General features: G+C 43.9%; 1 long non-coding RNA gene across 1 annotated transcript; it reads right to left on the bottom strand.

The window, feature by feature from the left end:
• Nucleotides 1-3046: 3046 nt before the first annotated feature.
• On the bottom strand, nt 3047-16556 carry LOC116812599 (uncharacterized). Its single transcript, XR_004370734.2, has 4 exons — nt 15574-16556; nt 13313-13974; nt 4018-4097; nt 3047-3404 (listed from the first exon to the last, which is right to left on the bottom strand). It is a non-coding gene; the product is annotated as an uncharacterized LOC116812599 (long non-coding RNA).
• Between the last annotated feature and the right edge of the window lie 7888 nt (nt 16557-24444).

The raw sequence follows: 24444 nt of genomic DNA, 5'->3' as shown, positions 1-24444 counted from the left end.
CCCCATACTTAGAAGGACCCTCTGAAAGGCCCTAGGCAATGATTTTGAACCTTCTCTTTGGGCATGCACTGTTTTCAGAAGCTGATGAAAACTCTGGACCTTCCTCCCAGAAAAATGAACACACTTCCAGACACATTCCATCTGGCCCAAAATTTCAGGGGTGTATAGACTCCTTGAAGCCCATACTTGAACTCCAGATTAAATATTTGTGTTCTTCAGCATACACCCTGGGCGAATTTTTCATCTGTCTTTGACGGAAGATCCAGATGGCAAAAACTTCATGGTTCACCTTTCCATCTGTCTGGTACACATCTTTTTATTTTAAACTTATTTATCTCATTAACACAGATGTAAAACAACAATCACAATCCTTTGAGTTATGCTAGAAAACGAAATAAGGAGACTTGAGTCAAGTAGCCAATACACATGGATAGGAGGGCAGTTTTTCCTGTCATTAGTACCAAGATGATTGACATCTTCTCATCCCAGGCAAAGGGTGAAATGCACAAACCTAACGGCACTTTTTGCTCAGTTACTGTGTGACATATTCCTGATTTTAGATGCAGGTAAACTAACTCCCGAAAATGGACATTTAGTATTCATATATATACTAAATATTTAAGCTATGTGACCATCAGAGGTAATTTCATTACAACAAAGCATAAAGGAAAACATTTTTCAAAAGTACAGGAAAATATACATAACATGAGTTTCTCCAAGTCTTAAGAGGATGTGAGGAGCCTCAGGGGGTCACAGTAGCAGTTATAATCCTTGTTCCTACCTGCTACTGCAAGACTTCCAACCTCTTGCAAATTTCTCTCCAAATATTTCTCTTCCGCAGGGAGTGTCTCTCAGCGCTAGGGGTGCTGGACATGATGTCCTACACCATGATTTCCACCAGGTGGCAGCGCTATGTCAACAGGCACTGCCTTCAATTTCCGTAGGGAACCTTCCCCCCGTGAGACAAAGAAAGCCTTTCTCCCTCTGCATTACTATCAGAGAGTCCCTAAAGAGACTAAAGTTTTGTTTTGCTTTGTTTTGTTTTGAGGGTACAGCTTGTTCAGCCCTTGTCACTCCATAGGTATCAGACAGGCCCCTGAAAGCCAAATCAGAGACATGGCCACTGGGCTGTCTTTGGAATTGCTTTGTCCCTCTCATGACAAAGGCTTTCTCCCTGATTTGAGGTTAGAAAAAAAAAAAAGACAAAGACGACAGGCTTTGCTGCTGGCTCTTCTCACCACTGGGTTGGTTGAGAGCTTGAGAATAAGACAAAGCTTGGGTGAGTCCAATCTCTGCCACTCACTAGCTATGAGGCTTCAGGCACAGTAACCTCTCCAAGCCTCTGTTTCCTCATCTGCAAAATGAGGAGAATGATGGTCCCTACTTCATAGGGCTGATGTACAGATTAAATGAGAGTCTAGCATAATCTCTGGTACATGAGATGCATGTAATCAATGCTAGAGCTTATTATGATAACCATATAGACCTACAGAAGTGACACAATTGCTAACAGTGGTTATTTCTGGCGGCAGGATCAGAGATGTTTTTAAATTTCTTTTGTTTTTCCAAATTCTCTTCAGCAGGCATGCATTGCTTTTATAATCATGAAAAGAGGCAATTAAAATATAATAGATTGCTGATCCCATGTTCTTGATGATTTCTCTGAAACATTCAAACTTTCTCTGTGGCTCAATGAGCTCCCCAAGGCTGGGCCTATGTCTTATCTACTTTGGAGTCTTTAACGTGAAACACATAATTTGACACACAGTAGGCCATCAATACTCATTTCCTGAAAAAAATCTCAAAGACAATTGCTTCAGTGTAACTAAACATCTTTTTTTCCTCCAAGAATTCTCTTTTCTCGCTTAGCTCCAATTGCTAATCCTTTTGCCAAATTAATTAAATCCTCTCCAGATTCTCCCCAGTCAAATTCCTTAGACTATTGAGTTGGTTTTAGGTGGTGACATGGTTTGTCTGTGTCCTCACCCAAATCTCATTGTGAATTGTAGCTCCTATAATTCCCATGTGTCATGGGAGGTAATTGAATCATGGGGGCAGGTCTTTCCATGCTGTTCTCTTGATAGTGAATGAGTGTCACAAGATCTGATGGTTTTTTAAAGGGGTGTTCCCCTACACAAACTCTCTTTTCCCTGCTGCCATGTAAGATGTGACTTTGCTTCTCATTCGCCTTCCACCATGATTTTGAGGCCTCCCAAGCCATGTAGAACTATAAAGGAAACCTCTTTCCTTTATAAATTACCCAGTTTCAGGTATGTGTTTATTAGCAGCTTGACAACAGACTAATACAGGCAGGTTTCCAGAAAGCATTTTACCCAAGTTACCAGAATTCATGCTGGGGGATGTATGGGGAGGGAGGTGGGAGGTGGTCATGGGTGGTTAGGTCATTGATTTGAGATCAAATCTTTTCAGTAGTTGAATGAAGACCTAAGAGCCAGAATAACCTAGATTATATAAAGAGATTATAAAAGGAAATAGGCATTTCTAAAAATGTATTACATTTTAAATTGAAACCCATAATGAAGAGGATGATTGTTCTTTACCCGTGGATAGAAAACACGGTTACTGATGATTACACTTGGCTATTACTGTCATTTGGTTCTTTTGATCTTTACTTTGAGTCAATGGAACTGTTCAGGCATTCTCTAAGGAGGACAGACACAAGCATGACACTGCATCAGCATTTCTTCTACAAAAGAAAAGTCAAAATAAACGACAGTAGCCCATAGCAGCTGATATATTTTAATTCTTTCCTCATATTATTAATAAACATGAGACTTTCTCTTTCCAGGGAAGTTGGATTTGTATGGGAATCCAAAGATAATTACAGCTGAGCCACTCTGAGGTAGAGCCCCTGAGAGGCATAGAAATCTCCAAAGTGGCCTCTTTTACACAGAATGCGGATATTCAGTTTTTCCTTTGATCCCAAGTTACAAACTAGGTTATTCTTTGCTTTAGATGTCCAACCATTCAGACTTCTAGCTGAGTCTTACAAGTTTCTAGCCCAGGAGAGAGTCGTTGGGTGGCAGGGGGTGGCTCTGTGGTTGCTGGTTATGTGGGGAACACGTGGGAAGTGCAAGGAGAAAGGAAAGCTCCGGGCTTGCACACATCAGTCAGGGCTGGTTCCTGTTCCTGTAACCTAAGATTTCTGTTGACATGGTGCCAATTCCCTGGCAGGCATGCAGAGAAGCCTCTGTTCTCTCTGCCACGCTGTGGTGTCCCACCTGGACACCTGGCCCCTGAAGCAGAGATCTGTCTGCTGCCGCCACAGGTCTTCTCTCCAGACTGTTCAGATCTGGTCCTTGTAGGATGGAAGTGCACACACTGTCTCTGCCTGTCCCCAGGGAGCAAGATGTAAACTTCCTCCTTCATCATTCGGGCAAAAACTGAATAAATAGATGAACACCAAATTATGCAAATCTTCATCATGCAGGCCAGGTTGCCAAACATGCCCAGACCTGCTTAAGCTGAGAAGTAAGGGCTGATCAAGCTCACATCTAAAATCCTGGGTTATAAGAAAAATTCCAGCTGACTTGGAACACAGCCCCGACTCCTCTCACATGACCAGCAAAGAGCTGGTCCTGGAAAAATTCCACGTGTTTGGCCGGGCGCAGTGGCTCACGCCTGTAATCCCAGCACTTTGGGGGGCCGAGGTAGGTGGATCACGAGGTCAAGAGATCAAGACCATCCTGGCCAACATGGTGAAACCCCATCTCTACTAAAAATACAAAAAATTAGCTGGGTGTGGTGGTGGGCACCTGTAGTCCCAGCTACTTGGGAGGCTGAGGCAGGAGAATCACTGGAACCCAGGAGGCGGAGGTTGCAGTGTGCCGAGATTGCGCCACTGCACTCCAGCCTGGCGACAGAGTGAGACTCCGTCTCAAAAAAAAAAAAAAATCCACTTGTTCAAAGATGAGTCATCAAAAAGGAAGACATACAGGATCTCTGCAAATGTAGGAAAGGGATAGGAAAAACCAATGGCAGATGTGGAATACTCACCAGGAAGAGGCTGCCATGGAGCAGACACCGGTCTTAACCAAGCAATTGCCAGGCACTTAAAAACTTAATGAAATGGTTGCCTTTAAGAAAGAAAAGGATAAAATAAGCTCAGGGAAATGATGGTAAGATATCAGGAGGTGGAACATGAGCTCAGAAGAAAAGTGGAAAAGGAAAACAAAGGCAACTAGGACTAGTCAGGGTTCTCCAAAAAAACAGAACTAATATGATATCTATCTATCTATTATTTTGTGTGTGCATATAAAATATATATACTATTATACGTGTGTGTGTGTGTATATATATGTGTATATATATATTCTAGAGGGAGAGAGAGAGTGAGATTTATTTTAAGGAATGGGCTGCCATGATTCTGGAGGCTGGCAAGTCCAAAATCTGCAGGGTGGGCTGGCAGGGTGGGCTGGCAGGATAGCCGCTGTTTCAGTTCAAGTGCAAAGTTCATGTGCTGGCAGAATTCCTTTTGCCTAGAAGAGGTCACTCTTTTGTTCTATTTAGGCCTCCAGTTGTTTGGCTGAGGGCCATCCACATTAGGTAGAGTCATCTGCTTTACTCAAAGTCCAATGATTTAAATGTTAATCTCATCCAAAAACACCCTCATGGAAACATCCAGAGTAATGTTTGACCAAATATCTTAGTCTCATGACACAGCCAAGTCGACACATAAAATTTAACCATCTTACCTAACCAAACCAACGCAATGCTGATTCAAATCAAATTAACAACAAATTCCAAACTAGAGTGATCTGCTCCCCTTCGGATTTTCTCTTTGTAAGGGAGAACGGGCCATGAATGTCCTTCCATCAGGGATGAGGGTCTTTGCTCCCTACATTGCCTCCTGTAGTCACTGATAATGATATCAGTGAATCTAAATTCCCATGAGTGGGTCATAATGAATACTAGACTGATATTAGATTTTATCCTTGCTATCTGAAATAAGAATGACTGGCCTCCCTTGTCCCCAGAACTTTTAGACAGTTGGCTGAGCCCGGGACCCTGGGGACATGGGTGAGATCAATATGGCAGACTTGCCTCACTGTATTGCTTGAAGTCCTGTCAATAGCAGCCTTAATTTTAAATGTGATAGGAGTCAAATTAAACAGATTTTGTCCCTCTGTTGGTCAGACTAATGAGAGAAGCTGATGAGGTAGCATACTCATGGGAAAATGTGAATTTGGCCAAGGATCTGTCAGGCCTTGTGGTGGATTTTTGTGACAGGCAATTTGCCACGGGCTCTGATTGTCTCTGCATGCTCTTGCTGGGGATGACAAGAATGCAAGGTCCTGACTGTTCCTTGCTTGAGACATTTCTCAGGGTTGTGTTTGCAGTAGACAGCCTTGACAAAGCAATATCCCCCTGCCCCAGACAAAGGGCAAACTTGCTCACCACTTACTATTAAATTGTATGTTCCCAAGCTCAGTGTTCCTGTACAAACACACTGCGTGTACAGTAACTACCTGGGCCCCTCCACATCACCCCTGTGGGACTTGGGGACAAGGAAAACCAATGCTAACTAACACAAACCTCATGCAACTTGGTCTGCCATAGTAGTGTAGTCCTTTGTCTCTGATCCAGTCTCATGTCATCTGCAAGCATCCATGAAACCATAACAGGCTTACTAGCTTGTAAGATAGGCAAAATTCCAGACTTTCATAGATTCCAACACACATGACCCAAGTAGGGCCAATCAGGGATTCTTCCCAAAGATATTTCCTCAAGAGCACTTCCCCAGAGTTCTTTCCCACTGATAAATGAGTGATGGGAAAGTGCCATCCATTTTATTTCTCTCTCCTTCCCTTTATTAGTTTATATACAAGTTGTTGGAAGTTAACTTTACAATTTGGTCTTTTGGTAACAGAATATTTACCTGTGATCAAATTTGAGTAATGAATATAGCCAGGGATAGACAAAATTGTTGTTGGCACTGAGTATCTTCTCATTTGGGAGAAAGGGTAGGAATATTTTCCCTGATAAGAAGGATAGCTGTATTCTTCGTTGTCGTATAGAAGTTCAGATATGTGTAAGAGGGTGCATACGGAAACTGAGTAGCCAAAGGGGTGGGCTGTGACAGTTATCACTTTAGAGCCTCTGAATTCCAAATCCACTCTTCGTTATCCTCCTTTGTGATACTGGAGCTGAATCCTCTAAATATTTATTTGCCTGCTAGCACAATATTAAGTGCTGTCAATGGAGGGCTCTGGAGAGACACTGCAGGAAGAAGAGGCTCCCTTCCTTTCCTCTTGCTCCTGCTCTTGACTGGTGCATGGGGCACCCAGGGATGCTCATCCCTGGTGATTTCCTAAGGAGTTCTGCTAGCACCTCACTCAGCTCTCCAGCAAATTTAACAGCAACCCCACAGGCAGGTTTTCACCAAACGCTGCTGAAGCCCCAGATGGTGGCACAGTGTGTCTCATAAACGCTCCAGCAGTTGGCTCCCCTGAGTTGCAGTAACATACCACAGGTGAAGTCCTAGTGAGCGCCCGCACCTCATAGGGCAGCTTCTCTGTGGGTGTTGTCAGCCCCCACCGGTGCACGGGTTTCTTGCATGCCAGCCCGGCCTCAAGCACTACAACAAACTCATCTGCCATCCTGAGGGCTCTATCCACACCATCTCCAAGGGCATCTGAGTCTCATTCCTGGGGACACTCTTTTCCAAGTTGGTTCCTTCCTTGGGTTCTTTGCTTGAGCCCTAGAGCTAGTGCCTGCCCCTATATCCACGATTCCTGTTTTTTGTTTGTTTGTTTGTTTGTTTGTTTATTGTTTTTGAGACGGAATCTCACTCTATCGCCCAGGCTGGAGTGCAGTGGCGCGATCTCGGCTCACTCCAACCTCCACCTCTTGGGTTCAAGCAATTTTCCTGCCTCAGCCTCCAGAGTAGCTGAGATCACAGGGATGTGCCACCACACCCAGCTCATTTTTGTATTTTTAGTAGAGACAGGGTTTCACCATGTTGGCCAGGCTGGCCTGTATTTTTTTTTTTTTTATTGTGGTAAAACGTACATAACATTTATCATTTTAACCATTTTTAAGTGTACAATTCACTGGCATTAGATACATTCACAATGTTTTGCAGCCATCACCACTATCTATTTCCCAAACTTTTCTATCATTCCAAGGTGAAACTCTATACCCATTGTAATAGTCTGTTCCTCATGCTGCTATAAAGATACTACCTGAGACTGGGTAATTTATGAAGAAAAGAGGTTTGATTGATTCACAGTTCTGCGTGCCTGGGGAGGCCTCGGGAAACCCTCCCATGGTGGTAGGTGAAGGGGAAGCAAGGCAGATGTCTTCACAAAGTGGCAGGAGAGAGAGAAAGAGAGAGAGAGAAGGGAGCCACATACTTTTAAACCATCAAATCTCAGGAGAATTCACTCACTATCACAAGAATCACCTCCTTGATCCAGCCATCTCCCACCAGGTCCCTCCCTTGACATGGGATTACAGTTTGAGATGAGATTTGGGTGGGGACCCAGAGCCAAACCGTATCACCCACTAAACAATAACTTCCCATTCTCCCCTTCCTCCAGCTCCTGAAAACCTCCATTCTACTTTCTGTCTCTATGAATTGACTATTCATGGTACACTATATAAGTGGCACCATATAATATTTGCCCTTTTGAGTCTGGCTTATTTCATTTCGCATAATGTCAAGGTTTATCCATGTGGTAGCATGTATCAGAATTTCATTCCATTTTATGGCAGAATAACATTTCATTTTGTTTATCCATTCACCTGTTTCTGTAACCTTTAGACTTCTTTTTATCCCTTAGTGGCTAACTCCCTATTATTAGTTCATGATTATTTATATTACACTTTCTCTGTTGACATTGTATAGCTCCTGTCTCCTGCCTGATACATCTGTCTCAAGAAACTGCCTTTCCATCCCTGTGACTGATGGGGCCAATCATGGAACCTCATTTCCCTCACCATCTATCGCACTGGCCCATCACTCTGATAATAGTGCTGGGTCCCAGGGTAGGTACACAACCAACCAACAGCAATCCCATGCCTTCCCCAGGATGGAAGGATGAGTATTGGGAAAAGGCTTTTCACTGGGATTGCCACACTGGGGTTCTTGAGGCCACATTCCTAGATACGTATGGGGGCTCATCTTGTGATAGGAGAAATTGAGGCCAACTGGCAAAGAGCAATACAGATGAAAGTGAAAAATGGAGAGGTTTCTCATATACCTGGAGAAAGTGCAGCACGAGAAGAAGGTTAAAATTTAAGGAAGTGAGAGCACAAATAAGAGAGTGAGAAAGAGCAGCTGGATGTGCAGAGGACAGATCAGGAGATAGCGGATCATGATACCATGAATATCAGACTGTCAAGGGAGCATTTTCTAAAAGAAGGGATGAGTAAAAGTAGGCTGGAAAATGCCACTGGCTTGGGCACTAGGTTGTGGTTGACTTTGGTGACAGCAGAGGCAGCAGAGGCCCGGCATGGCCTGGCCTCGGTGCCTCTCCACGGCCATCTCTGACACCCTGGAGATGCCACCCTCTGGCCATACTTGCCATTCCATGGAGCTGCTACAGCTCTCAAGCTTCTCTGTTTTCCTTGACCCATCCCAGTTTGTCCTCTTGACCAACTCTGACTGATTCTCCAAAATTCAGCTCAACCTTAGGTCTCCAGGTCAGCTTCTCCCAAAGAGGAGGAGATGCTCCTCAGCCCTTTGTATGTCCCTTCCTTTGATGACGTGTGATTACACTGTTTACTGTGCATGTCTGCCTCCTCCCCCAGTCTGTGAGCTCCTTAAAAACAAGGACTTAGCCTTATGCATCTTTGTATTCCAAGCACTCAGCCCAGGGCCTGGCTCTGAAATGAGCTCAGTGCACATTAATGGATCAATGCCTGGAGGGGCGCACTGGCTGATCTGATCCTTTTTTAGAAAAACACGATCTGGTTGCCATGGCGCTGAAAGAGCGCTTTCTATACCTGCTGTTTTCAGGATGAGCAAATCACTTTCAGCTGACCACACTGTGGCATCTGGCCAGCAGGATCTGCAGAATCCAGCAGGATGGATGCCGAGACAACTCTGAGATGGAAGAGATACCTTTCCTCCTTCCGAGCAGGTAAACTATTGAGTAACATCAAAGAATTTCATTTTTTCTACCCCTGGAAGATTTAAAGGGCTCCTCTTTTGTCAATATCCCCCTAGCTCTCCTGCCAGTTTTCTCTCACCTCCTGCACAGTTTTTCTGTCTCCTTATCTGCTGCTACTCTAAGATCGGGCTTTAGCCTATAGGCCAAATCTGGCTCACCACCTGTTTTTGCAAACAAAGTTTTATTGGAAGACAGCCATACCCATTTGTTTACATATTGTCTACGGCTGCTTATACTCTATAATGGTAGAGCTATGGCAGAGATTGCATGCCTGCAAAACTGAACATATTTACTGTCTGGCCCCTTGCAAAAAATAAAAAGTTTTCTGATCGGTATACTAGACAATGAGCTTCAGCTGATAAGAGATGATAAGGAAATAGTGCAACTCAAAAATGGGACAAGGGAAATAGAAAGAGAAAAACGGAATATGCCCCTAGATTGTTGTATGGGCAATGGATGGGAGATGAAGAATACTACAGTATTTATAAACCAAATAGTAAAAGCTTAAACAAAAAAATAAGAGTAAGAGCCAAGGGAGGCTGAGGTGAGAGGATTGCTTGTGTGCTGGATCGCCTGACTGAGACCAGCCTGGGCAACAGAGGGAGACACCATTTCTATAAAAAATACAAAAAAATTAGCTTGGTGTGGTGTCACATGCCTGTAGTCCCAGCTACTCAGGTGGCTAAGGTGGGAGGACCTATTGAGCCCAGGAGGCCAAGGCTTTGATGAGCCAGGATCATGCCATTATACTCCAGCCTGGGCAAAAAGCAAGACCATGTCTTTAAAATAAAAAAATTAAGAGCATTTTAAAAAGTGTACATATAAAATAACCACTGGAATAAAATTACAAACCTTTATAAATACAATTTTTAAAGTAAAAAAATGCATTGCATGGAGAAACATAGCAGATATAATACATGATCAATATAAAGTAATGTGGCAGAATGGAGACTAAATATATCAGTTGTATCAGTAAATATGAGAGGACTCATAAAAAGAAAACATTTTTAATTTGACTCGTCCTCATCAGCCTTCTTGGCTAGAACTCCCCATTCTCTCTTGAACCCATCCAATCAGGCTCCAGTTCTCACCACCCCCACAGAAACAACTCTTGTCAAGATAACCAATGGCTTTCAAAGTTTCTATTGCTCTCTTCCCAGTCCTTATTTTTCCAAGTCTTGCAGCAGCAGTTGACAAAGGTGATCCTGCTCTCCCCATCAAACACTTTTTCTTTACCGATTTCTGGGATAGCACCTCTCCTGGTACAGGGGAAGGAAGGAAGACTTCCTTCCCAGAGACTTCTCAGAGTTTTTTGCTGGATTCTTCTCCTCTTCCTGATCTAATCGAAGGTTTTATTCTCCCAGGTCTCCTTCCAGGGACCTCTTCTCTTTCCCCTCTCCACTTTTTCTCACAGTGTCTTCCATCATTCCCCTGGCTTTCATGGACAGGCTGATGATCTCCAGATTTGTATCCCAGACCCTGAGGTCTTCCCTGAGCTTTAGACTCACAGACCCAACTGTCTCCTCAGGTTGGCATTGGCATCCATCCTGCTGGATTCTGCAGATCCTGCTGCCCAGATGCCACAGTGTGGTCTGTTTGGGTATAGACTAGACATCTCAAACCTAATGTATTCAAAGCTAAATTACTGATTTGTCGTTCCTGGTTTGTTTCCTCTACAGTCTTCCCCATCTCAGGAAGCAGCAGCACCATTCACCTCATTGCTTGGTTGAACAGGGGGAGTCTTCCTTGACCCCTCTCTCTCACATAATTTCTCAGTAAGTCCCGTTGGCTCTGGCCTGGCACAGTGGCTCAGGCCTGTAATTCCAATGCTTTGGAAGGCCAGGGCAGGCAGATGGCTTGAGCCCAGGAGTTCAAGACCAGCCTGGGTACATGGTGAGACCCATGTCTCTATAAATACAAAAATTAGCTGGGCGTGGTGGCATGCACCTATAGTCCCAGCTGCTTGGGAGGCTGAGAGGTGGGAGGATACCTTGATCCATGAGGTCAAGGCTGCAGTGAGCCGTGATTGCACCACTGCACTACCGCCTGGGGAACAAGCGAGACCCAGTCTAAAAAAAAAAAAAAAAAAAAAGCCTGTTAGCTCTAACTTGATCACTCTTTAATCTGCCCCACTAAGATCTCTGAGGGCCGAGCCACCCTCCTGTCTGGTCTGGGCTACTCCTGTAGCCTCCTAACTGGCTGCCCCTCGCCTCTACTTCCGCCGCCTGCTTTTTCCCTCCACACCTCAGCCAGCGGGATGATTCTAAAATGCAGGTCAGATCACACCATCCCTGCTCAAAACTCTCCAACTGCTTCCCATCCACGCTTACAGGAAAATCCAAAGAACTCAACGTAACTTACGCAGCCCTATATGTTCTGGCCCCTGTGTCTCTCTCCAGCCTCATTTCCTACTTTTCCCTCTCCTTCACCACATTCCAGAGGCCCTGGCTTCTCTCCTGTTTCCAGGACACACCAAACACAGTCCTGCCTCAGGGCACTTCGCTGTCTGGAAGAGCCTTGCCCAGGCCTCAGTAAGGTTCTATGCTCACTGCATTCAGCTCTCTGCTCTTCTGAGGGGTCCTCATGACAATCACATACAAAACAGCACCGCTTCACTCGCTGCACTCAAACATTGCTTCACGTTTCCATAGTGCTCATCACCACTTGACAGTACATTGTATTAAACAGTTCTGAGTTTTGTTTTTTGTTTTTTTTTTTGAGATGGAATCTCACTCTGTTGCCCAGGCTGGAGTGCAGTGGTGCGATCTCAGCTCACTGCCACTTCCACCTCCCAGGTTCAAGCAATTCTCCAGCCTCAGCCTCCCGAGTAGCTGGGACTACAGGTGCCTGCCACCAGGCCCAGCTAATTTTTTGTATTTTTAGTAGAGACGGGGTTTCACCATGTTAGCCAGGATGGTCTCAATCTCCTGACCTCATGATCTGCCCGCCTCGGCCTCCCAAAGTGCTGGGATTACAGGCGTGAGCCACCACGCCTAGCCCAGTGTTGTTTTTGAGATGGGGTCTGTCACTCGGGTTGAAGTCCAGTGTCACAACCTCGGCTCACTGCAACCTCTGCCTCCCAGGCTCGAGAGATCCTCCCACCTCAGCCTCCCAAGTTGCTGAGACCACAGGTATGTGCCACCACACCCGGTTAATTTTTTATATTTTTGATAGAGATGGGATTGTTGTCCAGGCTGGTCTTGAACTCCTGAGCTCAGGTGATCCACCTGCCTTGACCTCCCAAAGTTCTGGGATTACAGGTGTGAGCCACCATGCCCGGCCTAAACACTTTTATTTGTCTTTCTCTCCTCTAAAATATAAACTCCCTGAAGTGATGACTTTGTCTTATTCACTACTCTACTCTCAAAATGTGGCACAGTGCCTGAAAAATAGCATGCGCTCAATAAATAATTGTTGAATGAATGGTGACATGGTCCTATTTTGGCCTGTGATTCAGTATTTCCAAATTCCTGACAGATTTTAATCTTTGGGCATTAGGAATGAGAAAGCAAAGTATATAGGCAGTCTGGGGAATTTCTGAACTCCTAAATTAGGTACAGGTTGCCTCATATATGTTCATTTCTTTAAAAAATTTTGTCTGCTTTACAAAGAACTATAGGCAGCCAGGAATCATGGCTCACACCTGTAATCCCAGCACTGTGTGTGGGAGGCTGAGGCAGGCTGATCACCTGAGGTCAGGAGTTCAAGACCAGCCTGGCCAACGTGATGAAACCATGTCTCTCCCAAAAATACAAAAATTAGCTGGGCGTGGTAGCATGTGCCTGTAATCCCAGCTTCTAGGGACGCTGAGGCAGGAGAACTGCTTAAACCTGGGAGGGGGAGGTTGCAGTGAGCTGAGAGCACGCCACTGCACTCTAGCCTAGGCAACAGAGCGAGACTCCGTCTCAAATAAACAAACAAACAACTGTAGGCTATAGTAAAGATGCCAACAGTGGAAAATGCCAGTGAACATTATCAGATTGTATTAGAATAACAACACTGGGATTTTCTAGCAAGATTAACTACTACATGGAATTATGTGTCAAAGTTGCCAATTTAAGGACTTATTTTGCCTTCAAAACTTGTTATTTCTGGAACATCACTCATAGGATTCGTATAAAGTATAATGTGCATACAGACTTATTAGTATTTATTTGATATGCCAGAAAACTCACTGTTAGAAGCAGTCATGCCAGGAACACACTCATAATGTGCAGCAGCTACAGGCCAGGCTGGCTGATGAGAGGTTGAAAGCGTCTCATCTGTGCCCTTCCAGGAGTGGTTCCCAGAAATGTTGGTCTTAGCCTCTGACCCAGTGTCAGCGTGCTGTTCTCTTGCTCCTCCCTGATGTCAGTGGATTCATTTTTACCAAAAATGTCTTGATGTTTATTGTTAAGCTTGAATTCCCACACAATTTTAGCACTTCCCCCATTTTCTTGATGTCTCAAATGATTTTTCTCGGGACTCAGAGTTCAGAGAAACATGCATTTCCAGAGAAAAGTTGGGAAGGGACTCTTGCATGGGAACACTGTCTAAAAGCACTTTCACCTTGGTTTCTGGAAACAGGCACGTTGCAAGCTACAGTTTAGGATCTGATGCCGCTTTGAAGGTGTGTCAGCTGGACACAGAAAATGAGGTTATGGAAACAACGGTCCCAGCACAGCTCACTCTCCACCATTCTGCGCTCTCTCCCTTAGTCTTGTGGGGCTGGAGACACAGTGGCTTAGAAGTGGGGTGACCTGGTTGTGATCAAAAGGCTCCTCCCTCTGTTCACCATCCATGGAAAATGTGCCTCATCTTGCACCACACACCAGTGGAAAAGGGAATTTTAGGAAAACTAGGACAAACAGAATTGAATAGTTAGAGCAGAGCCTGTCGTATAGGAAGAACAGTGCTTAAAAATTACAGAAATTGCAAAGCATAAAATAAATAGAACACACTATATGAAATGTAAAACTCTCATGCATCATTTTCTAAAGAACAGTATCAAAAAGCAAACAATATTACTTCCTTGTTAGAAAACAATTTGGAAAAATGGGTCTTTTTTGCATTTTTGATACAATTTGCTTCAGTAATGCCACTGATTGGAATTTATTCTAAGGATGCGATTCTAAATGCACAAAAGGAGATTTATATATATGGATGTTGATTCAGCTCTTCCTTCTCTCCACCCAGAGCAGCCAGGCATGAGCTCATCCTCAAAGCTGGGCACACGGGGCCACTGTCCCAGGATGCTGAGTGCTTGGCCCTGTAAGGGATGAGGAAAGGAACTGTTCTGCATTGCAGACAGTGGGGCCTGATAAGGCTGTTCTGGCCACTAGATTGTGGTTGTGTTTATTGAAGACTACTGGATGCCTGCTAAATATCTGTGTTAGTCCATTTTCACACTGCTATAAAGAAATACCCGAGACTGGGTCATTTATAAAAGAAAGAGGTTTCATTGACTCACAGCTCCACATGGCTGGGGAGACCTCAGGAAACTTACAATTATAAGGTCATGCTTTGGCAGAAGGAGGAGAAGCAAGTACCTTCCTCACAAGGAAGCAGGAAAGAGAGAGGGTGCACAAAGGGGGAAGAGCCCCTTATAAAACGATCAGATCTCGTGAGAACCCCCTCACTATCATGAGAACAGCATGGGGCAAACCACCCCCATGATCCAATCACCTCCCACCAAGCCCCTCCCTTGACACCTGGGGATTACAGTTGAGATACTGAGTTTGGAACTCAGGAGGCGATGCTTCTGCCCTCTTGACTCTGGTTAGAATGTGCATCAGGTGAATCCTGTTTAGTCCTGGTTCCTGAACCACAGAGGGAGTTGAACAGACTGGAGCTTATCCAGGCAATATGACCATCAGGAAACTGCATCACTGAGGAAGTTCTGAGGGAGCTGGAACTAGACCATTTAAAGTGATGGCGGGACAAGCAACTGTCTCCTAGGAGCCAATGGCTAAGGGCAGAGGGAGCAGAGGGGTTCTGTACGGCCCTGGAGTGCAGAGCAAGTACTGGTGAACCGAAGTTACAGGGAGGCAGATGTTTGTCTAAGACAAAGAATCTTCTCTGGGTCAGAGCTGCCCGTGTGGACCGGAAGCCTGGGGAGGGAGTGAACAGCACACCTGAGAGAAGTTTGAGAGGAGGCTGAGGAGTTCCTCTGCTCCCCCAGAAAGTGTGGAGCAGGAACCACATCTCAGATGCCCACAGGAGCCAGGTGAGTCATCAGGAGGAGTGGTCCAGCTACAGGCACACACATTAGAAATTAAAACCGACAGCAGCATCAATAAATACTGTGCAGTCCAAGCAAAACCTGCTGTGGAGGTGGGATTCAGTGATGCTCAAACTCTGCCGTGGAAAGTGGACAGGGGAGTGTATTGTTTCTTGGGGCTGCCGTAAGAAACAACAACAACTAGGGGGCCTAAACCACAGAACCTCACTGACTCACCGTTCTGGAGGCTGGAAGGCCAAGATCAAAGTGTTGGCCGAGACATGCTCCTGCTGAAGCCGCTGGGGGAGGCTCCGTGTAGTTTCTGGGCGCCCCAGGCATTTGTGGCATGTGGCAGCATCTCTCTGATCTCTGCCTCCATCTTCACAGGGCGGTCTCTGCTCTGTGTGTGTCCAGATTTCCCTCTTTTTAATAAGGACGCTTGTCCTACTGGGTTCAGAGTCCACCCTACTCCAGCATGAGCTCATCTTCACTTAATTAAATGCATCTGCAATGACCTTTCCTGAATTAGGTCATACTCTGGGGTGACCTTCTCGTTTTCGGGGACACAATTCAGTTCCTAACAGGGAGTCTGAAGTCCACCCTGCTGGAGACTTGTCAGCCTGGAACAACACCTCGCTTTGGAGGGGCTTTTGGCTTATGCGTCGGTTTTTGCCTGTCTCATCTTCCTTGCTTGAATAAGCTTCCTCCTTCCCACCAAGCTGCAAGGTCCGAGCACCATTTAGTGGCTGACCCACCTTCTCTCTGCAGAAGAGGAATAGGGCATCTGGGATGCCGTTAGTAAGAGCTGAGAGGGGGCTTGAAGGACCTTTCTGAGGTCCCTCTCCAGGGGCGGGACCTCTTCTGCTTGGAACCCTCTGGCTCAGAGGCTGCCACTGAAGGCTTCAGGAGGCAGAACCTGTGCATAGCTCCCGCACAGCCCTGGCTTTGCCCAGCTGTTGATTTGTGGGTAGCTGCTGCCCTCTGCTGGACAGAGTGAAACGTGCTCTCCTTCCATTTCCTAGGACTCTTGTCTCCCTATCACAAGTTCACAAACTCACAGAGCAGAAAAGAATCAGAAGGTCAGCAGGCCCAGCCCCATTGTTCAGAGGCGGATACTGAGGCCAGAGAGGGGAAAGGCCTTGTTTAAGGTCACACGGACAGTTAGAGGAGGAGCTGGGACTAGAAATGGGTGGCCCTCCCTCAGCAGGGTCTGGAGGTGTGGGGTCCTGGAGGAGAAAGAGAAGGCACCTTACTCCTAGTAGAGACACCAGAAGGCTGGTGGGCAGTGTAACCAGGACCACCAGGTCAGCCCACTCACGTAGAAAAATCCCCTATCAGGCTGTGTGAGTGATCCCAGCTTTGCCTAACTCCACAATCCTAAAAAGTCACCTATAAACAGAATCTTTGTCAGATTATTTTCCCCTCTCCCACCTTCTCCTGTGTCCCAGATGCAGTTTTTGTGGCTCTTACCAATTTCATCATACAAGGCCCAGGGATAGTACAGTAGGGTAAGCGCATTGCTCTAACAAATAGACCCAAAATGTATAATAACTCAAAGACGAGGGAAGTTTACTTTTTGCTCGTCAATAGTTCAGTGAGCCTATCACAAAAGGGAGGGGAATGGCCGGGCTTGGTAGCTAAAGCCTGTAATCCCAGTACTTTGGGAGGCCGAGGCGGGTGGATCACAAAGTCAGGAGATCGAGACCATCCTGGCTAACAAGGTGAAACCTCGTCTCTACTAAAAATACAAAAAATTAGCTGGACGTGGTGGCGGGCTCCTATAGTCCCAGCTACTCGGGAGGCTAAGGCAGGAGAATGGCGTGAACCTGGGAGGCCGGGCTTGCAGTGAGCCGAGATGGCGCCACTGCACTCCAGCCCTGGTGAAAAAAACAAGATCGTCTCCAGTGGCCCTTCCTCACTTGGGTACCACTGAGTCTCTGATAAATGACTTACTTCTCAGATTTGGTTTCTAAATTTGGTGGATGTGGAGACAGAACTGTGATCATCTTTGGTGCCCTATTAATTCCAGACTCTTTAAGTAGATAGCATATGAGAGCAGAGTTCACCTTCTCCACCCTGAGAATGTTACACCTCTCCAGGATGGTGCCGCAGGAACCTCCACTCTGTCTAAATACTGAGACATCCTCTGGCTGAGCCTGATCAGAATATGAAATTGAGGCAGGAAAAAAGCTTGGACCTGAAATTTTCTTTTTATCTTGAACGGGCAAGTGAATTTAGTCTTTGAACTTTCATTTCCTACCGGGAATTTCATAATGGTACATTGTTTCTATTACACTGCAGGGCATCTTATTGTTGGCATTTTATTATCGGGGTATCTTAATTTGTCATTTAATCTCCCTTTGGAACATAGGATGAGCTCTGTCAGACCATGTTGTTCCCAGACCAAGTGGAGGGTCAGGCTGCTGATTCTCGTGGCCCAATAACAAGATGCAGATGAACTGGGAAGGAAGGAAATTTATTTTTGTAACCGGGTACAGGAAGAAGGCCTGGAATATATCACCAGACCAACTCAAAATTATGAAGTTTTCCAGGGCTTATATACCTTCTAAGCTAGATGTCTACACGTAAGTGTGCATTCATCTAAAGACATAAGTGATTAACTTCTTCGAATCCATAACTAAGGTGTGAAGACCTTCTTCTGGAGCCTCAGTAAATGTGTTGAATCTAGATGGGTCCAAGTGCTGGGATGATTACCCTTATCACATCTCCTGCTAAATCATGGAGGTTTGAGGAGTTCATTTAGACCTCCAATAAAACTTGTGTCTTCAGACCCCTAGTAAAAACTTTTCTTTTCTTTTTTTTTTTTGAGATGGAGTCTCACTCTGTTGCCCAGGCTGGAGTGCAGTGGTGTGATCCCAGGTCACTGCAACCTCTGCCTCCCAGGTTCAAGCAATTCTCCTGCCCCAGCTTCCTGAGTAGTTGGGACTACAGGCTCCCGCCACCACGCCTGGCTCATTTTGGTATTTTTAGTAGAGACAGAGTTTCACCATGTTGGCCAGGAGGCTGGTCTCAAACTCCTGAGCTCAGGTGATCTGCCTGCCTCAGCCTCCCAAAGTGCTGAGATTACAGGTGTGAGCCACTGTACCCAGCCAGTAAAAACTTATTTAATCCTAAATGGGTCTGGTTAAGAATTCCTTCCTCCTCTTGTCATGGTTCAAGCCACAGGGAAGACTTAGGCAAAAACTTGTGGTGGGCTTTTGTTCTATTCCAGCCTTTGTATAAGGTCACTGGCTCTTTCAACTTTTAATATTTAACTTAACCACTCAGTCAGCGCTGAAACAGTTGTTACAGAGGCCTGCCTGTTCAGCTGCTAGAGAGACCTAGGATGCCACAGTGTGGATGGGTAGAATTTGGGATGGGAAATAGACTAAGGAGGGAATTTTCAGCCAAGGGTACAGTGTCCTTGGAGAGAATTTGATGTATACATTTTAATTGTTCCGGCCTCAACTGATGCTGGTTTATCTCCCAGGACTCTGTTTTCCCCACAGTCCTCTCCAGTGGGTGCTCCTTCATCCCTGGGCTGCTCTAGACCACAACCTCTGTGTCTTGGGTAAAACCTTGCTCCACTGAAGTTCTTGGCTCTTCCAGTCTAATCAGTGCCCACCATCTGCCAACCTCCTGCTGTCTGCCTTCATCAGTGAAGACCGTAACCGGAGGCTCTCAGCTTCCTCCCCACTCAGAAGCCTCCCGTGACCCTGGATGACATCAACACATTCCCATGAAGGGCCATACTAACACCCAAGCCCGCCCTATTGCTTCAATCTCTTGACCTACAATCATCCCCATCTTCACCCACATTAATGACAATTCTCATGGCAAATAATGACAATTTGTCATTATTCAGAAATGTACCATTTCTGAGATATAGGTTTATTATCCCTCATCTGAAAATCTGAAATTTGAAATGCTCTAAAATCCAAAACCTTTTGAGCACCATTGTGATGCTCAAAGGAAACAATCATTGGAGCATTTTGGATTTCAGGTTTTCAGATTAGGGATGCTGAACCTGTATAATGCAAATATTCCAAAATCTGAAAACATCTGAAATCTGAAACACTTCTGGTCCCAGGCATTTTGGATAAGAAATATGCAACCGGTATTACCTTCAACATCCCACTCTCTCTAACTGCAAACTTCCATCCTTCTAGCTCTCTAATTTACTTATTTCTTCACTTCTGCTTGTAAATGTTAAAGGAAAATAAATCTTGGGACCTCAAAGTCACTAAGCCAAAGGGAAAAGTCAATCTGGGAACTGCAGGTAAACCTGCCTCTCATTATATTCCTAAACAAGATAGCTAGACAGAACTCAGAGTCATCCCTCTGCTCACGTGAGACAAATGCATAGCTGATTGCTTCCTTTGCCCTATTGTTTCACTGAGCCAGGCTAAGGGTTAAGTGACTAGTCTTGTAAATTGTGTATTCAGTGAAAGGCTAATTAGAAACTCGAAGGAAGGCAACTGTTTTTCTCTTATCTACCTATCACCTGGAAGCCCCCTCCCTGTTTCCAGTCATCCCACCTTTCTGGACCACCTGATGTATGTCTTAACATATATTGATTGATATCTCATGTCTCCCTAAAATGTGTAAAACCAAGCTGTGCCCCAACCACCTTGCATACATGTCCTCAGAACCTCCTGAGGCTATGTCATGGATGTGTCCTTAACCTTGGCAAAATAAACTTTCTAAATTGACTGAGACCCATTTCAGATATTTTGTGTTCACAATTGGTAACCACAGAGGGATTCTGAGTGAAGATGCCCTGACCTTTGACAAATCTCTCAGTGCGTGGTAGCAGCCTGAGCTGTCTTTATGGCTGAAACCAATAGGACAATTGGCTAAGGCCTGGGAGCCATCCTACCCCCAGAGAAGCCCTGATCTCCCCAAATTTGTTGAGATCTGTTTATTTTGCTGTGCAACTCCTTTTTTGGAGTTTTACTTGCTTCTAACCAGGAAGGCAAATTTTCCTGCTTCCATGATGATGGAAGGCAGATAACTCCTTTCTGGAGTTTGAGCTCATTTCCAACAGGGAAGATGAGTTTCAGTTTTTTCCTGCTTCTAGGATGGGAGAGAGCAGACTTCAGCCTGAGACTCATTACTAGGTAAGCAGCTGAATTGGAGTTTTGTCTTGGCTAGAATTAACAGCCAGCTGTTCTTAATTTCGCCTTACCATTAGAGCACTCAGTGACCACATAAATTGTGTGATTGTTTGTTTGTTTCACTTAACTGTTTTTTTGTTGTTGTTTTGTTTGTTTCTGTTTCTTGTTGTTTTCATCTTTTTCCTATTGGGTTTGACCAACTCTATCCAACTTGATCAAATCCGAAGGAAAGTTCCAAATTATGGAGAACAAGACCTCTGAATTGGCTACATTCCCGCAGCTGAAAAAGAAAAAAGAAAAAAACAGCCAGCAAAAGGAAAAAAAGTTTTTTTGATTTTGACTACCTTAGAGGATTTATTTACATAGCAAGGCCATCTTTTGCTAACCAGGCCAAACTGAAAGAGCAACGGTTGTCTCCCAGTGCTGCAGTTTGGAAACTAAGGTTCTGTCCTTATTTTCATCATGACTGCCTAAGTTTGGTTCCTAAATCAAGCCCTTTCTGGCTTGGTATTTGCATTATTTTTGAAATATCAGCAGTTTGTACTAGCTAAAATACAGTAATGAGATTTAAAGGGATTTTTTTTTAAGGAGCTTAATGGCTAAAAGCTTAAATAAAAGCTAACGTCCAAGGTGTGTGTGTGTGTGTGTGTGTGTGTCTGTGTGTGTAGTTAAGGCCTTTTTTATTTCTCCAACTTTTTGAGCAAGTCTTTTTCTTCTCCGTCAACCAAATTCTGTTTTCTTCATTTTACTTCTGCTGCCTCTTCTTTCTCTTGCCAGCCTCTGCTGCATGAGGAATCTAAAATAGTTTCTAACAGCCTGGGATTCCTTAAAGAAAACAGAGAAGGCACTAGACTCCCTTTTGGGGAGCAACCTCTGTTTTTCCTTATGGAACCCAAAGAGTGTAGAACAGAAAAGTTCGTCTCAGATCTTACACTGCTTCCTTTTGTATAGTGTTACCTGGTTTCTTTCTTTCTTTCTTTCTTCTTTTGTTTTTTTTTTTACTAAAATAATTATTTTAGTCAAAGACTGACAACAGAGTTTACTCTTGGGTGTTTAAAATAAGGAAGAGAGTAGTTCAGACACTTAGAGAAATGTTTTTGTTAAAAAAAAAAAAAAAAAGGAGAGTGCACTCATAAAACCATCACATGGTCTTAGCCTCATAATAATTCTCTTTTTGGAGACCCGGGATTCAGTGTGGGCTCTGCCCAGAGCTCAGATATCCAGTTAAAAGACAGACTAAATTTAGAACTACTTATATAAATAAAATCAGTCTTCTAATATAATCCTGTGATAGATTTCTATAATTTTATGTTTGATTTGGCATTTGTTTTTAATCTCCTCCTACTAGTGAGAGGTGAAGCCAGCTGGACTTCCTGGGTCGAGTGGGGACTTGGAGAACTTTTCTGTCTAGCTAGAGGATTATAAATGTACCAATCAGTGCTCTGTGTCTAGCTAAAAGATTGTAAATGCACCAATCAGCACTCTGTAAAAACGCACCAATCAGTGCTCTGTGTCTGGCTAAAGGATTGTAAATGCACAAATCAGCACTCTGTAAAAATGCACCAATCAGCGCTCTGTGTCTAGCTAAAGGATTGTAAATGCACCAATCAGCACTCTGTAAAAATGCACCAATCAGCATTCTGCGTCTAGCTAAAGGAATGTAAACGCACCAATCAGCACTCTGTGTCTAGCTAAAGGATTGTAAATGCACCAATCAGCACTCTGTAAAATGCACCAATCAGCACTCTGTAAAATGGACCAATCAGTGCTCTGTAAAATGGACCAATCACCAGACGTGGGTGGGGACAAATAAGGGAATAAAAGCTGGCCACCCCAGCCAGCAGCAGCAACCAGCTCGGGTCCCCTTCCATGCTGTGGCAGCTTTGTTCTTTCACTTTTCATAATAAATCTTGCTGCTGCTCACTCTTTGGGTCCATGCTACCTTTATGAGCTGTAACACTCACCATGAGGGTCTGCAGCTTCATTCCTGAAGTCAGTGAAACCAAAAACCCACCAGAAAGAACAAACAACTCTGGACGTGCCACCTTTAAGAGCTGTAACACTCACTCTGAGGTCCAAGGCTTCTTTCTTGAAGTCAGAGAGACCAAGAACCCACCAGAAGGAGTAAATTCCGGAAACACTAGGACCAGACTCTTTCTCTCTGTTCCTTGAGATGTAAATTTCACCATCTGATTTTTCATCTAAGAATTCCTTTAATATGCAGATGTAGGGTTATCTTAGCTGACAACTGCCTAGGGTAATAAGATCAAGAAATTAGAAGTGTAAAACAGGAGGAAAAAATTAGATCTTGTGAAATGATAAGTTCTACTTCTATCTGCATGTATAATACATGTATGTATTTATGTGTCATGTATATGATGTCTCACTACTAACAACATATAAAAGTGCTCTAATTAATTGGCTTAAAGAAAAAAAGGGGCTTTAAATCAAATACTTTATCAGAGAAAATAGAGATTTTAAGCCAAATGTCTTTTCAAGTTCATGTGACTTAAGTAAATCTTTAATAAATAAGCTGATTTTGAAAGTAGTCATGAAATAAAATTAGAATTAGAATGGCTTCAGAATTGTCAACATACACTATTGTTTAAATTTATTGGTAAAGTGGTTTCATATTTATCTCTGCTAGATGTCAAAATTTGGCATGAGGGTTATAAAACAATGAATGCAGCCCAAAGGAAAATTATCTCTGTGTAAACTTTCATAAGTAAGGCATTTAATATTGTTTAGTTAATGAAAACAGCTAAATCCTGAGTTATTGGCAAAAAAAAAAAAAAAAGAAACCATTTATCTAACCTTAAGTTTCTTACTTAGGAAAACCTGAAATTCACAGTCTATAAAAATGATTAACTGGGAAATAACTTTCAATGATAACTCTCACAGTTTTCGAAAGTAATCTGAGTAAACTATTAAAAAAATTAGGTAAATGTAATGGAATAAATGCTTGTGATTAAACTTTTTATATAATTTAGAATCTAAAATTATATTGTTAAATAATAGGTACTCATTAAATGTCTGGGTCATTTCCAATTTAAAAAAGTAGGCCAGGTGCAGTGGCTCACACCTGTAATCCCAGCATTTTGGGAGGCTGAGGCAGGCAGATCATAGGAGACTGAGATCATCCTGACTAACACAGTGAAACCCCGTCTCTACTAAAAATACAAAAAATTAGCCAGGCGTGGTGGTGTGCGTCTGTAGTCCCAGCTACTCTGGAGGCTGAGGCAGGAGGATGGCGTGAACCCGGGAGGCAGAACTTGCAGTGAGCCAAGATTGCGCCACTGCACTCCAGCCTGGGTGACAGAGCGAGACTCCGTCTCAAAAAAAAAAAAAATTACAGAAAAATATTTTTCTAAAAAGAGAAATGTGTTGTTATTTAAAGGAAAATAATTTTTTATCTAATTCAAAGGCTATTTAAAACTTACTTATGAAATAAGGTAAAAGTAACCATTAAGTAAAAGCAATGTAAAGAAAGTTAAACAGGTATTTCTGGCAAGAAAAGTCAGAAGGAAGATAATTTTATATGAGAAAGAATCTTGTATGGTAAATTTTTGGCCTAGAATAAAATGACCGGTTGTTGAAGAAAGAGGGATGTTCAGGACAAACCAGAAAGTTCAAGTGTCACTGGTAAAGGATCTTGACTACGAGTCATCCAGGTTCTTGGTGTTTTGAACAAAGAATTGGACAAAACGCACAAACAAAGCAATGAAAGAATGAAGCAATGAAAGCACAAATTTATTGAAATGAAAGTACACTTCACAGAGTGGGAGAAGGCTCCAGCAAGCAGCTCAAGAGCACTGGTTACAGAATTTTCTGGGGTTTACATACCCTCTAGAGGTTTCCCATTGGTTACTTGGTTACACCCTATGTAAACGAAGGAGTAGCCCATGACCAGTCTGATTGGTTGTGGGAGGGGACCAATCTGAGATACTTTCCATTTTTTATCTGCAATGCAGTGCAAAGGTAGTAGCCTCTG

This window comes from Hylobates moloch, unplaced genomic scaffold (assembly GCF_009828535.3).
Source record: "Hylobates moloch isolate HMO894 unplaced genomic scaffold, HMol_V3 SCAFFOLD_1, whole genome shotgun sequence".
NCBI classification, from domain to species: Eukaryota; Metazoa; Chordata; class Mammalia; order Primates; family Hylobatidae; genus Hylobates; species Hylobates moloch.
This window is presented reverse-complemented; position numbering and strand designations above follow the sequence as displayed.